Source organism: Homarus americanus, unplaced genomic scaffold (assembly GCF_018991925.1).
Source record: "Homarus americanus isolate GMGI-L3 unplaced genomic scaffold, GMGI_Hamer_2.0 scaffold33963, whole genome shotgun sequence".
NCBI lineage: Eukaryota > Metazoa > Arthropoda > Malacostraca > Decapoda > Nephropidae > Homarus > Homarus americanus.
In genome coordinates, this window is record NW_024720436.1 from 83,784 (window position 1) to 100,000 (window position 16,217).

Here is a 16,217-nt window from a genome sequence, read left to right on the forward strand (position 1 = left end):
TAACAATATTTAAAGGTCGTGGTTCTTCGTTAACATCTCTCTCTCTCTCTCTCTCTCTCTCTCTCTCTCTCTCTCTCTCTCTCTCTCTCTCTCTCTCTCTGCTGCCAACATAAACAAAATATTCCCTAGTTGTTCAAAAATATTCCCTAGGTGGTAAAAATATTCCCTAAGTGTTCAAAAATATTCCCTAGGTGTTAAAAATATTCCCTAGTTGTTCAAAAATATTACCTAGGTGTTAAAAATATTCCTAGGTGTAAAAATATTCCTAGATTTGTTCAAAAATATTCCCTAGGTATTAAAAATATTTATTCCCTAGTTGTTAAAAATACTTCCTAGGTGTAAAATATTCCCTAAGTGTTAAAAAATATTCCTAGTTGTTACAAAAAATATTCCTAGGTGTTAAAATATTCCCTAGTTCAAAAAATATTCCCTAGGTGGTAAAATATTCCCTAAGTGTTCAAAAATATTCCCTAGAGTGTTAAAATATTCCCTAGGTGTTAAAAATATTCCCTAGTTGTTCAAAAATATTCCCTAGGTGGTAAAAATATTCCCTAAGTGTTCAAAAATATTCCCTAGGTGTTAAAAATATTCCCTAGTTGTTCAAAAATATTACCTAGGTGTTAAAAATCACATGAAAACTCAGGAATCTAATTACACCTGCAGAGTGGTTTTTGGGAGGGGTGCGAACCAGTGACCCTATGATAGAAAACGAATGCTGTACCCACTCGACCACCGCACCTCCATATAATCAGTAATTAGGAGTCAATTACCCCTAATTATCTTAACCTACGAGGCGGAATAACTACAAAATGGAGTCATTAATTACCAAATGACTTCAGAAATCCAGGTATGACATCAATTGCCAGTAGGTGTGGAACAAGCGTAACTACCACATCCTCTAACAACCAGTTATTACAAGATGGCGTCGTTGTTGATATAAATCACAGACTAATTTACCCGTTGTAGTAATTATCTCAGGGCGTGACTCGTACAAGACGGGAAATAAATTGGTAAGTGAGCTGCTAACGACTCATTGTGGTTGTTAACGACCCTAACTACCATTAACGGTGAATAATTACGAGGCGAGGTGTGAAGTGAGGGATGGAGTGAGGGAACATTACTAAGGTGGAGTGAGGGGAGGGAGGGAGGGCAGTGGGGGGAGGGAGGGAGAGGAAGGAGAGGAGAGAGGGAAGGAGGAGTGGGGAAGGGGGGTTCCTGCCTCATTAATAACCTCATGATGGTATACCGCTCTCTCTCTCTCTCTCTCTCTCTCTCTCTCTCTCTCTCTCTCTCTCTTTTATCTCTAGTTATTCTTTCTCTTCTTCCTTTCATTTCTGTTCACTTTCTCAGTGTTTATATCTCTCCCCTTTCTCCTTCTCTTCCTTCCACCTACTCTTCTTCCATACCTTTCTCCTCTCCCTCCCCTCGTCCTCTTCTTCCCTTACCTCTCTCCTCCCTCTTCTCTCCCTCCTTCCCCTCTTCCTCCTTCCTTCCTCCTTATCTCTCTCCTCTCCCTCTTCCCTCCCACCTTCCCCCTCTTCCTCCTTCCCTTCCCTCCTTGTCTCTCTCTCCTCTCCCTCTTCCTCCCTCCTTCCCCTCTTCCTCCTTCCCTTCCTCCTTACCTCTCTCCTCTCCCTCTTCCCTCCCTCCTTCCCCCTCTTCCTCCTTCCCTTCCTCCTTATCTCTCTCCTCTCCCTTCACCCTCCCTCCCTCCCTCCGTCCCGTGTCAGATGCTGATAAGTGTCAAAACAGTTCTGGTTTAATATTGACTTGAAAATTACCCACCTTATAAACCCTTTGTTTATATAATTATGATTGCCTCACCTGAAGATTAACCACCCCCCTCCCGGTTTAATTCACCTGATGATTAAACACTCTAAAGCTACCTGTGCGGGGTTAGGTTAAGTTAGGTTAGGTTGGATGGGAATTTGAATTTATGTTACGTTGGTTAAGATTTAAGTTTTAGTTATGTTAGGTTAAGTTTAGGATTGAGACACAGGTTAGGTTAGGTTGGATTAGGTTTGGTTATGTTACGTTAGTTAAGTTAGGTTTGGTTATGTTACGTTAGGTTAGGTTAGGTTAGGTTAGGTTAGGTTAAATTAGGTTAATCCTAAGGAGAATACAGTTTGGGGGGTTAATCTTTAGTTAATCCCTTTGTTCCTGTTAATATCCCGCCTCACCATAATTATGTTAGGTTTTTTTACATTACCTGACAGTTGTTTGCAGAATAAATAAGATATATATGCAGGTGTATATATAATTAACATAGTATACATGCTTAAATATACAGACAAATATATTCTTAAATGCAAAATCACACATAGAGACGTATGGTTATTAATAGTGTAATACATACATACATTACATACATACATACATACATACATACATACGTACATACATACATACATACATACATACATACATATAGTTGCAAATCTGGTATATTATTACACACAAACATACAATTTTCCTTACACACAGCGGGTGACCTCCAGCCAGTGTTTGAACATCATTACACGTCTCAGACCTGAATAATTTAAAGGGCTTCCTGGGTCACCTCGGTGGTCCCCTGCCAGCCGACCTGATGTACACACACACACACACACACACACACACACACACAGGTGCATGTCATACACACACACAAACATTCATGTAATTCACACAGACATACAATGTACATTTATACACACACACACACACACACACACACACACACACACACACAGTTGTATAGTTATTTAAGGGCTGATACCAAAAGGAGATGGGGGAAGGTAAAGGAGGAGAGGGAAGGAGAAAGGAAGGAAGAGAAGAAGACAAGAATAGAGAGAGAGAGGGAAGAGGAAAGAGTGAAGATGGAGAGGAAGGCGGACACGAAGAGTAGGGAAAGGGGAAAGTGAAGAGGGAGGGAAAGGGTAATGGAGAAAGAGAAAGGTATATAATATCTATCATAGGTGAGAGAAAGAGGGGGAGAGAAGGTGAGAGGTAAGAGAAAGAGGGAGGGGGAGAAAAGGGGAAGAAGGGGGGGAAGAAAAGGTAGAAGAGGGAGAAGAAGGGAGAATAAAAGGGAGAAAAGAACATTAGAACATAAGCATGGAGGAAACTGCAGCGGGCCTATTGGCCCATACTGGGCAGTCCCGTTTACACCCAACCCCTATTGCCCATATAAGCATCCAACCTATGTTTGAAGCTATCCAGCGTATTCGAGTTCATGATCATGTTTGGTAACTTGTTCCACTCGTCCACTACTCTATTTCCAAACCAGTGTTTACCCATTTCGCGCCTAAATCTAAATTTGTCTAATTTAAAACCATTGTTACGAGTTCGCTCCTGGTTGGATAATTTGAGTACCTTTGTAATGTCCCCTTTGTTCAGCCCTGACTTCCATTTATACACCTCTATCATGTCGCCCCTCACTCTACGTCTCTCGAGGGAGTGCAGATTAAGAAGCTTTAACCTGTCTCTGTACTCAAGGTTCCTAATGCCCGGTGATTAGTCTTGTCATTCTCCTCTGAATTCTTTCCAAGGATTCTATATCCATTCTGTAGTACGGTGACCAGAATTGAACTGCGTAATCCAAGTGAGGTCTCACAAGCGCAAGATATAGTTTTAAGATGACCTTGCTAGTCTTGTAACTAACACTCCTTTGTATGAACCCAAGTACTTTATTAGCCTTGTTTCGAGCAAATACACATTGTTTACTTGGCTTAAGATTCCTACTTATCATTACTCCTAAATCTTTCTCGCAGTCGGATTTCTCAATAACATCGTTGTTCATCTGGTATCTGGTTTCCCTGTTTACATCTCCTGTACTGAGTACTTTACATTTGTCCACATTGAATCTCATCTGTCATTTTTCAGGCCATTCGAAAAATTTGTTTAGAACTTCCTGTAGTTTTGCGGAGTCATCGTCATATTTAATTACACGTCCTATTTTAGTGTCATCAGCAAATTTACTTATGTTGCTGTCTATGCCGATATCTATGTCGTTAATGCATATAATAAATAATAATGGTCCAAGTACTGAGCCTTGGGGAACTCCACTAGTGACGTTACCCCAATCGGATTTAGTGCCGTTAAAGCTCACTCGCTGTTTCCTGTCCTGTAACCCCCTAAAGGAGGAAGAATGGTGAGAAAAGGGGGAAGAAGGGGGAGAAAAGGGGGAAGAAGGAAGAGAATGGAGGAAGAAGGGGGAGGGGAAGAAGGGGAGAATGGGATATTCATTATCACAAATTCATTAGGAAAATAGGCGCCTCCCATAGTCTCCTGGGAACTATTACATCACTGTGGGGGGGCGGTGGTGATGAGGAGAGGAGGGGGAGATTAGGTAGGGGAGGAGGGAGGGGGAGAGGGGGTGAAGGAGAGAGGAGAGGAAGGGTAGAGAGGTTTTAGTTGGGGAGGGAGAGAGGGGGGGGAGGATAGGGAGATGAAGGAGTTAGGGAGGGAAGGATAGGGAGGTAGGGAGGGAGGGAAGGAGGAATGGATATAAACAAAGGGAAGGAAGGAGAGAAAAGACAAAAACGACAGGATAGATAAAATGAAGGAGGGGAAATGAGGAAACACAGAGAGAGAGAGAGAGAGAGAGAGAGAGAGAGAGAGAGAGAGAGAGAGAGAGGAACAAGTCTCAGGTATTATAACCTTGGCGATGATAAACTTTTTCATACTAATTACTGTTGAAGCTTTTACCTGTCGTCTCCTTCACCTGTCTGACACCTGTACCTCCTGCCTCCCCTTCCCTCCCTCCTCGCTCCCTTCCTTCCTTCCTTCCATCCTTCCTCTCATCATCAACGTCTTATATACATTAAATTATTCTCATTACATAAATAATACTTTTTAATACTTTTTCAACCTCCCTTTGATTTTTTGAGGTCAGAGGTCATTCATAGGTCAAACAACACAAAAAATACAAATGACCTTTAACCCAAAGGTAATTTATAACAAACCACCATCACACCACAGTAAATTATATAAAAATCGTAAATTATATTATAACTTGACAAAAAGTATAAAAAAAATTTTCAAAACTTTGGACTTAAGTTTTTACTCTAAGTCCTTAATTTTCTGGCGGATCAAATAACAACTTGTGGACAAAGACCATTTCGACAACTCTCCGTTAACACCTGACGGATATAGGATTTGTGTCATTAAGTTGGTGGTGAGGGAGTCAGCGCCGATAAGTGACGAGGGAGAGAGGGGGAGGGGAGGGGAGGGGGGAGGAGAGAGAGGGGGAGGCTGGGGAGGATAAATTTTTTGACTTCTAACCAATATCATGGGCATTTTAAGGCCAAGTGCACTTAATATTAGATATTCTGAGGTCAATAGTAATTACTTTTCACTTTACAATAACGACTGAGTACAATACTGTATTAAAGAAAAAAGAAGGAGGGAAGGAAGACGTGTTTATTTTCTCCTGTTAAATAATAAAACAAAATCCAACCGTAGTAACAGAGAGAAAATTTTTACCCCTCTTATAAAAGTTTACATAGATTGAGCCGCTGTGAAAGACATCCGTCCCCAGAAAATTGGCGGGAATGTGTTGTTTACATGTGGGAAGCGTCGCGTGATGCAGCGCTGCCAAACTCCTCCGCCCAACTTATCGCGCCGAACTACTAAAACTTCCTCAACTTGCAAGCCTGAGTGTGTCAATGATGAATAATGTGGTGCCAGCGACATGTGAGATGATGTATACATTTGAAAACTTTACATAGCCATTTCCACGACAAATTAATCAAGAATTGAAATCTCTGATGTTCGTAGACAAACTGACAATGAGAAAGCACCTAATCTCTTGTTTAAATTCGATTATAGTTTTGTTATTTTCTACATATCTTGGGTGAGCTAATTAGTTGTTCTTACGTTTTTAAATAGTGAAAAATTACAAAAAACTATCACCAGTTGGACTCATAAAACAGATGATAAGGATTTTATAAACACGAAGACAAAAACAATATGAGAAGAAGTCACACCCCCAGCCAGCCATGGATCAAGGTTTACTGAATATTGTTAGACAGTTGAGTGGTGTGGACACGGCCGTGCTCCTTATCAGGCCCCCAGGGAGGGCGTCACTTAACGAGAGGCGGCACTAACCCAGCTGGTGAACACAGGACAATAGTGAATTCAGTGAGTGTTGCCTCAATCACTGGGCTGAGTTGACGGTGCGCTAGTTTTACAGTATAACACAGGTCACATGAAGATTAGCCACCCCCCCAATTTAAATCACCTGAAGATTAAAGACCCTAACTTAACTAACCCCCGAAGATAATATTTGGGTGATTAATCTCCAAGTGAAATAAATTCGTATTCTACTAGACATAACAAAACACAACAGACAACAACAAACACGGAATATAAAATAAAATATATATAAAATATGTGGGTTTCTTATAACACACACACACACACACACACACACACACACACACACACACACACAGCTATGAATAAACACTCCGTTATAATGTTTCCCTCGTAAGCGTGTGTGCGTTTCCATCAGTCTGGTCAGGTCTGGCGTTGAGCGATTCATAATTGTGTAAACATCTGTGGTCCAAATCTTTCATATTGGTCCATTTTTCTCCAGGGTTTGTATGTGAGTCTGTTCTTGGATCACATGAAGTTTAGCCTCCCTCCTCTTGTAGATTATGTTACCTTAAGATTAAATCCCTTAATATTAACCTAATCTGACCTAATATAACCTAACCTAACCAAAACTGGCCTCACCTAACCTAATATAACCTAACATAATCTAACCTTACTTAATCTGACTTAACCTAAATTAACCTGACAATCAAATCTAATCTGACACTGACATAACCTTACTTAGACTAACTTAACCTTACTTAAACTAACCTAGCCCCCTAAGTTAAGGTGTTAAATCCTCAGGTAATATACAGGTAAGCTTGTAAGGGAAACTAATCTTCAGGTGATCGCTATTTACCCCTTTATCAGTTCACATCTGGTTAAGGTAATCTCCATAAACTCTCTACGTCATTCTAACTGCCACTTCGTAGTCGCATTTACAAATAGATTAAGAAAGAACGTATGTAGATAGGTGTAGTCTTGGTGTATTTTTGACGCCATTTTACCTATTCTACCTTTGTATCGTAGCTTAAAGTGAGTCAGCTGGGTGCGTTTTCCCCTCTCTAGTTAGGGAGGAAAATTTAACGTGGGGAAATTTTAAGAATCCGAGCACGGGAATGGCGCGACTAAGTCATAACCGGGCGAGTTTTTTTTTCCCTTGGCGTGTTTTTCAGGGCGGGAGGCAGAGTAATGCAGTGATAGTGTAGCGTCGCCCCAGTGTATGTTACCTTGTGCCTACACTTACTCTAATACAACATGGAAAAATACACAGAGAGAGAGAGAAAGAGAAGGAGAGAAAAGGAGATAGATCGATGTAGAGAAAGAAAATTACCTCATACAGAGAGAATCATATTCGCAAGACAGGAATAAGTGAGACATGAAAATTGCAGAGAAAAGGAAGATGTACAGATGTATTATGAGACTGAGAGACTTATTACAGAAAAAAACTAGATTCCTTTATTCTAAGAAGGTAATTTAGCGAGCCACTTACCTCAACAAGAACTCTTATTCTAGCAGAACGATAATTTAACGAGCTACTTATATCAGCAAGACTCTCCCACCCCTCCCTACCCCCATCCGCCCCCCGCTGCCACACGTACGAGTATCATGCTCCGTTGCACCTCGGTGAACCCTCATATCAACGTCCAATATTACCCTGGGATTATTTTAGCATAAATTTGACGCGTGTCCCCGGTGAAATACAAGATCCCCCCCCGCGTGTCAATATCGTTCATTACTGGACATGCCGTGATGAGGCTGGAAACGTGATGGGAGTACAGGAAGTTGGCTGGTCTGGCTGGCACACGAGTAGAGATATCACGGCAGAGTCTAACTAAGGAGTCTGAATTTCATGGTGATATTTTCTTGACAAAACAAATATATCGGAACGAACAGCTAACTCTAAAAAAAAAACCACCATAATTTTCGGCGAATAATAAAAAAAATATAATTATTTCAAGATGTTAAGATGATTTTTAATAAAAGAAAAATCGTGATCAAGAGTACAGATTTCACGACAGCATTCACATAGGAGTAGGGATTTTATGGGAGCGTTATGCATGACAAAACGTATATTACAACAACATTTCAAGTAATAACACGAATTATATACTAAGGTTAAGGTAATATCCAAGAGTCATTGGCAATTTTGAGGCAAACCTAATTTTTTACGGTGAAATTTCAGTAATAACGCAGATATAACGAGAATTAGGTCATAATAAGTGATTTTAAAATAAGGTTCGTTCAATTTGTATTTATTAATTAGTAAAGTGAATATTGCGATAGGAGAGAATTACCAAATAAATTATGAAGGCCCCAAGTAGACAGACAGACAGACAGACAGACAGACAGACACACACACACACACACACACACACACACACACAACCTGTTATACACATGACAAATTATTCAGCGCATCGTGTCATTCGAGAACACCCGACGTAATGAGCATAATGGCCAATTAACTGGCTTGTCTGGTCATTTATTATCAAGACCATTTACACTTATGGTCGTTAACGTCCAAGCCATTTAAATATCGATTTATATATATCATGAGAATATATATCTATATGAACATTTAATAAGATGTTCAGGATGAATTAAAATGAAAATAAATAATAATTTATGGAAGAAAATGTGAATTAATAAAGCCATTTGAGCTCCTTAATTGCATAATCTTGTATTGGACATATTTAGACACGTATGATTCAAGTCTTGTGCCCGTATATTACATGTCACCAGTTACTATATACCCGTATATTACAGGTCACCACTAACTATACCCGTATATCACAGGTCACTAACTATACCCGTTTGTTACAGGTCAGTGGGGTCATCAACAACACAGGTCACAGCGTAGTCTTGACCTTGGATGGAGTAGGTTATCATCACTCTACAGTCAACATTACAGGCGGACCTCTCTCTTACAGGTACCAGGTAAGTCTACAGGTCACTACACCATATTACAGGTCAGATAGGTTACAGGTCATATGTATGTCTGCAAGGACTTTTTTGGGACAGAATATCATGAGTTTGTAACAATTTGTGTGATAGATAGATAGATAGACAGATAGATAGATAGATAGATAGATAGATAGATAGATAGATAGATAGATAGACAGACAGACAGACAGACAGACAGACAGACAGACAGACAGAGAGAAAGGTGGTTCTAATCTTTCATGTGATCCATATAACACTCCTCGTAAAATAATATAGACTCATATATATAACCAGTTGCTATATTTAAACATTCATATACATCTTAACTATCCTGTATATACCCAACGATATAATATTTATTGTTTACTGACACACACACACACACACACATACACACACACACTTAACATATTCTCCTTTACTATGTCACTTGATACATAACATTCACTTAAAAATAACATTAACAAAATCCAATCAATTTTATACCTGAATGAAAAAATTAAATTAACTAAATATACTACAACTCACCTGAACCTCCAATGATAAAATATAATTAATCTGAAATTTAATCTCTATTTAATTTTGTGTTTATTATTTTGGGTTAATTATACACACAGGGAAACATGGCTACTACTACCGATGTCTCCACCAATCAAAACTCTCCATTCTAACTATTAAATCGCCCAATCAATACCTCTAGATTAGTTTATCTTTACCAACACCTAATCCCTTCTTTCACTGCACTAATCTCAATTCATAATCCTCACCTAATCCTTGGAATTAATCCCCTTAAAATCCTTCATCTTTAAGTTAATCCTCCAATTTTAATCCTAATCTCACTCTCTTAATCTTAATTCTCTGTTTTAATCCCCCAATACTTAATCCTCCTCTTCATTACCAAGAACAAGTCACGTGGTTATGTTTACCGAGTAATTACTCCAGGTGAGTCGCAATCAGCTGACTTACCTGGCCACTTTCCTCTTCCTCCCTCCTCTCTCTCCCTTCCCTCTTCCTCACTCTCCCCCCCCCCACCCAGGACTAGTTGATGATTAATGTGCGTTGCCAGTTACCGCCAAGCCAAAGCCAAGCTAAAGCCAGGCCAAAGCCAAGCCAAAGCCAAGCCAAGCCAAGCCATCTGCAGCGACTCCGTCAGGTTCAACACAACAGACTAACTTGACACACACTGACGGGTCCCGCACTTGCCTTAAGTTTATCTAAGTACACAGACAGACAGAGACACAGACAGACTTGCATACACCTACATACATACATACATGCGCGTATACATACAGAACAGACACACACTTGTACGCACATAGATACACACAGAAACATACATAAATATTGTCACTCGTTATATTTGTAATTTATTCACACACACACACACACACACACACACACACACACACACACACACACACACACACACACACACACAGCTGAGAGACCTGTGAGTTGAGAGACCTGTGACCTGTAAGACCTGTGACACCTGCGACCTGTAAGACCTGCGACCTGTAAGAACTGTAACCTGTAAGACCTGTGACCTGTAAAACCTCCTCCACAGTAAAGAAGTAAATAATTAATCTAAGCTGTGTGTAGGAGACATAACTGTATAGAAGCAAAGGATTATTGTTGACAGTCATCCGCTGATTACTATAAGTCTAGGATAATCAACGTCCATAATAGTTCATCCTCCAGTTAAAAATACCAAACATTTCTCTTGTTATTACTGGCGTTACTAACCTAACCTAACCTAACCTAACCAAACCTAACCCTACCTAACCTAACTTAACCCTAACCCAACCCAACCTAACTACTCTAACCTAACCTACTCTAACCTAACCTAACCCAACCCAACCCAACCCTACTCTAACTTAACCTAATCCAACCTAGCCTAATCAAATTTAACCTAACCTAAGCTATGCTAACCTAACCTAACCTATGCTAACCTAACCAAACCTAACCCTACTCTAACTTAACCTAATCCAACCTAGCCTAATCACATTTAACATCCTAAGTAGTGTTACTGTTTAATCACCGGGTTAAATAAGCTAGGGAGGGGAGGGGGAGGTTATTCTTCATGTGATCTAGTGAGTTGACCTAGATTGACATGACCTCCAGTTGACCTTCATTTGACCTTAGATTAACATGACCTCGTTTCTCCTTCAGGTGAGCCATGTTCAGCTACACTTCGGGGGTAAGGACCAGGAGGGCTCCGAACACACTGTTAACGGCACCGCCTTCCCTGCCGAGGTAAGTGTGTGTGTGTGTGTGTGTGTGTGTGTGTGTGTGTGTGTGTGTGTGTGTGTGTGTGTGTGTGTGTGTGTTTATTGAAATCTGGATAACCGTGAAAAAGTCAAGGCTATTCACCCCCACCCACCCACCCTACTCACCACCCACCCAACCCACCCACTCCCACCCAACCCACCCACCTGCCTCTCTATTGAAAACCACTTCCCCTTGGCAAAACTGACGTGAAATTTCAATGGTAAGTTTTTTTTTTTAAAGACTCGAGAAATCTGATCGTGGAGTCAACATTTACGATAATTATGAGTTTGACCTAACAAAAACAATTACAAAAACAAAACAAAAAGATAACAAAAACACAGGGAACAAAAGGATATGTTTGCGTAATTTCTGCTACTTATTGAAACATGATTGAGTTTGATAATTGAGTGAATAATCAAGATCTTATAAACACTGAACCAATACACGAGAGAATTTGAGTCACAAGTTAGATCAAAATTTCTATTAATGATGATGATGATGATGATGGTGATGATGGTGATGATGATGATGGTGATGGTGGTGGTGATGATGGTGATGGTGATGTTGATGATGGTGATGGTGATGATGGTGGTGGTGGTGATGATGATGATGATGATAGTGATGATGACAGTGATGATGATAATGATGATGACAGTGATGATGATAATGATGATGACAGTGATGATGATGATGATAATGTGTTAATCCTTAAATGATAAAACTTTTTCGACCGTCATTATTATATTCCAACATTCAAACTACCACAATCTACAAATAATACCACACCATACCATCACTACCACATTATATCTTCACTACCACACTGTAAGCTCACTATAACGTCATGGTGTCCCCAACTTCACCTCTGACAATATTAAAAGTTTCAATTCTTCCTCTTTTAATTGGTAATTAAGCCTCGTTCATCAACACTCTCTCTCTCTCTCTCTCTCTCTCTCTCTCTCTCTCTCTCTCTGAAGTCTTTTGTAAAATCCCCCTTAAAAAAATCCCCCACATATAGTACAGTTAAGGTCATTAGGACAGGTAATTACATCATGTCATTAGTAGGTGTAATTATACCTTTGGGGAGGTGGTAGATAATATGGACAAGGAGAGTAATTAAGTCTTATTAAAGGTACTGTAATTAGTCCTTAAGAATTAGCATTATAACACAGAACAACAATGTAGTTTACCTGTCGGGGCTTATGTCTTCATTAAGGTGTACACGGTGTTGATTACAGGTAAATATTATTAACCCTTTCCGGCCAAATTTATTAAACATTCTAACGATACCTGGGTGGTTGGGGGGGGTGGGTGGTTAGCTAAGGTTAGAGTAGAGTAGTACTAGGGTGTTGAATCATGATGTGACCTATAATGACCTATGACCTATAATGACCTATGAGCTATGACCTGTAACTTATAATAACTTGTGACCTATAATAATCACCCAAGACTTGTAATCTATAATAATGTGATGTATAATAACCTATGACCTGTGACCTATCATGACCCATCTAGGACTATGCTAATCAGTGTAAAACCATTATCATCACGAACAGCATCACTGATAAGAAAGAAATCCAACAAGAGAGAAGAAAAAGCTAATCTAAGGTCAACTCTCCTCTGACCTAAGGCATCAAGAGGTCAGGTCAACGTTATGATGTATAATAAAAGCCGAGGCGGGAGTCACGTGCAGCTTATTCAAGTGTTGACATTATTCCGTGTGTTAATCCAGGGAGATATCGGTCTTATCCTCACTGATCCATGTTAACACTGTCCTAATGATATGCAAGCACGGCCGTCTTATAATATATCAGTGTAATAATGAAATGGGATTTAATGGTTAGTGTGAAAGGATACCTCCCCCCCCCCTCCATAAATTCTTCTGTACTCTTCCTCGGTATGAGTTAAGGTCAGGTAAAAGACTCAAGGTAAACAAAAAATGAGTCTTGTTTCCCCGTCCCTCAAGTTAGTTCCTGGGATCCTCAACAGATGACGGAGTATATTCTGTGTTTTTTTTCTTGTTTTATTATTATTTCTCCAACTTTAGTACCTGCTGGGCTAATCAATCCTTTATCCTTCCTACGGCTTCTTGGTTTATAGTACAGGTGTTGACAGCCTTTCATAGTACAGGTGTTGACAGCTTCCCACATTACAGGTGTTGACAGCTTCCCACAGTCCAGGTGTTGACAAGAGAACGTAATTATATTTGGTTATTCTCAGTAAAATTTCGACAACACATTACCCATCATCACGTGGTTTAAATGAGTCAAGGTGTGCTGTTAAATCTGAAGGTTGGAGGAAGATTATGGAGGAACGTAAGAGAACTCGGAGACAGCGTGTGTGTGGCCTAGTTCGGAAAATAGTTGAGACGTTGCTGCCGGAGTCTGATAAGGCGTGATGTCGGATACCGTCTGGTGAACACTACACACTGCACCATCGTCAGGAGAGAGCCGCCCTCACAGTCAACCACTTCATCATATATAAGAGAAATTCATCGATGAAATCCAGCGTTATTTTTTTATCCTAGAAAATTCATCTTAAGACCCAATTGTTGTGAAGGTGATTAGCAGTTTATGTGAGAGAGCCAGGCGAGGAAGGAGGTCGGTGAGAGAGACGTGATCATCCCTCACAGTGAGACACAGCTGATGGACGAGGCAGTGCTGCTGTAGGTCCTCTTGGCGGGCGACTATAAGAGAGGCATGAAGCATCTCTTCAGGACCCTGCCAACTTGCCCTCCAGGTTCCTCTGTATGGAAATGGCTACCGTGATGGAGCCCTGAGGACGCCATAATCCGGACCGGGAGGAGCAACAGACGAGGGATTGAGAGGGACGTGACAGCGTCAATACAGACTGCCAGGCAAACTTGGGCCGTGATGGACGCCATTACCCGCGCGCCAGAACGCTCAATCAACAAGGAATTTCCCGCGCTTTTTTCCCGCCAATCTTTCCCGCTCAAGCAGCTCGCCCGGCGTTCTGGATTCGCGCCACGTTCACAGGACGGGTTAAAAAAGAAGAGCTAGGATAAAAAGGCGCAGCGAAGCCTTCTACTTCACTGGAAGTTTTCTACGTGACTTTAATATTCTGGCCAATGCAGTATGCAGCGAGAAATGTATTTGTATTGGTTCCTTTCACGCGGAGGAAAAACACGTGTTGGTGTTTACTTCCTCCCAGAGATTCCTTCGCGACGAATTTTTTCCTTTTTTTTTCACAGTTCAATTTGCAGTACAATACATTTTTTCTTAGGATCTTTTTTTTTTTTTTTTACCGAAGAAAATTTCTGTGGTTCGTTGTGCATTGTTGTGGTGGCTGTCGACCTCTTGTTAATACCTGGTTTTTATTTCTTAATTCACTTGTGTATGACTGGAACACTGGATACACACCTTATAGTCTCTTAGTGGTTCTTTCTCACTACCAGCTTATGTACTTAACAAAAAAAAACAACTTACTACAATAACACTTACAGCAATAACACTTAACACAAGGAACTTACACTAATAGCAACAATAACACTCTAAAGTAAAAACAAACACGATATTTGCGATTCATTGACTTACGAGAGAACACAAAAATAACAAGTAAATCTAACAAAAAATAAAAACAAAAAAACTCACACTGAGACTACCTTAACTAGATATGTTTACCACCATACAGAATAAACAGATCGATTCCATACTAAGAAATTTCCCCAAATAATCTTCACATACCAAGAAATTTCCCCAAATAATCTTCACATACCAAGAAATTTCCCCAAATAATCTTCACATACCAAGAAATTTCCCCAAATAATCTTCACATATCAAGAAATTTCCCCAAATAACCTTCACATACCAAGACATTTCCCCACTTTTGCATTTCCTTATGGAACCCAAAACAAATTCTTTATCGAGTAACAATTTAGCAGGAGTAAGAATGAGAATTGTTTCTATGAGTTACTTACATACTAAAAACGTGTGTACGTGTGTGTGTGTGTGTGTGTGTGTGTGTGTGTGTGTGTGTGTGTGTGTGTGTGTGTGTGATGATTGGGTGGGTGGGTGAGTGAGTGAGTGAGGGCTGCAGAAGGAGGAGAAGGAAGAAGCAGAGGAAGAGGAAGAAAAGGGGGAGGAGGAGGAGGAGGAGGAAGAGAAGGGGGAGGAAGAGGAGGAGGAAGAGGAAGAAGACTCCCTCATATAGACACAGCCAATCACACAGTGTCTCAGTATTCACCTGGTTCAATATTGACTCACCTACTTGGTCGATTCATTGTCAAATTCTTACAGCATTTTCCTCTCGCCTTAGATTAAAACCTAACCTACCCTAACCTAACCTGACCTGACATAACCTAACCTGCCCTAACGTGACCTGACGTAACCTAACCTGCCCTAACCTGACCTGACATAACCTAACCTGCCCTAACGTGACCTGACCTGACCTAACCTGACTTGACCTAACCTGACCTAACCTAACCTGCCCTAATCTAACCTAACATAACCTAACCTGACCTAACCTAACCAAATCCAATCATAAGATTATATAATACATTTAAATGACCTTCCCGACTTTATATCCCCGACCAACCCGACCTTTTCTCAGCCTCAGTAAAGGTCGACTTACTATATTCGACTGTGTTAGTGATATATAGGGAGACCTTAAGAATGGCACTATCTGTCTGTCTGTCTGTCTGCCTGTATCGCGTTATCTACCTATCTATCTATCTATCTATCTATCTATCTATCTATCTATCTATCTACAGTATATCTGCACGCTTCCTGAAACGAGATCACCTGAAGATTAGACACCCTAGGTAATTGCGCTTAAAAGATTAACCTAACCTAACCTAATCTAATCTAATCTTCAGGTGAAATAAACTGGGGTGTCTAAACCTCAGGTGACCTTCTTTTACAATGGCGTGACCTTCATTAATAACCTTTGACCTTTCCCCTTGATTG

At 40.3% G+C, this 16,217-nt stretch overlaps 1 pseudogene; it reads left to right on the forward strand.

The window, feature by feature from the left end:
• Window positions 1–16,217, forward strand: part of LOC121860536 — a 97,695-nt pseudogene that overhangs the window by 69,390 nt on the left and 12,088 nt on the right.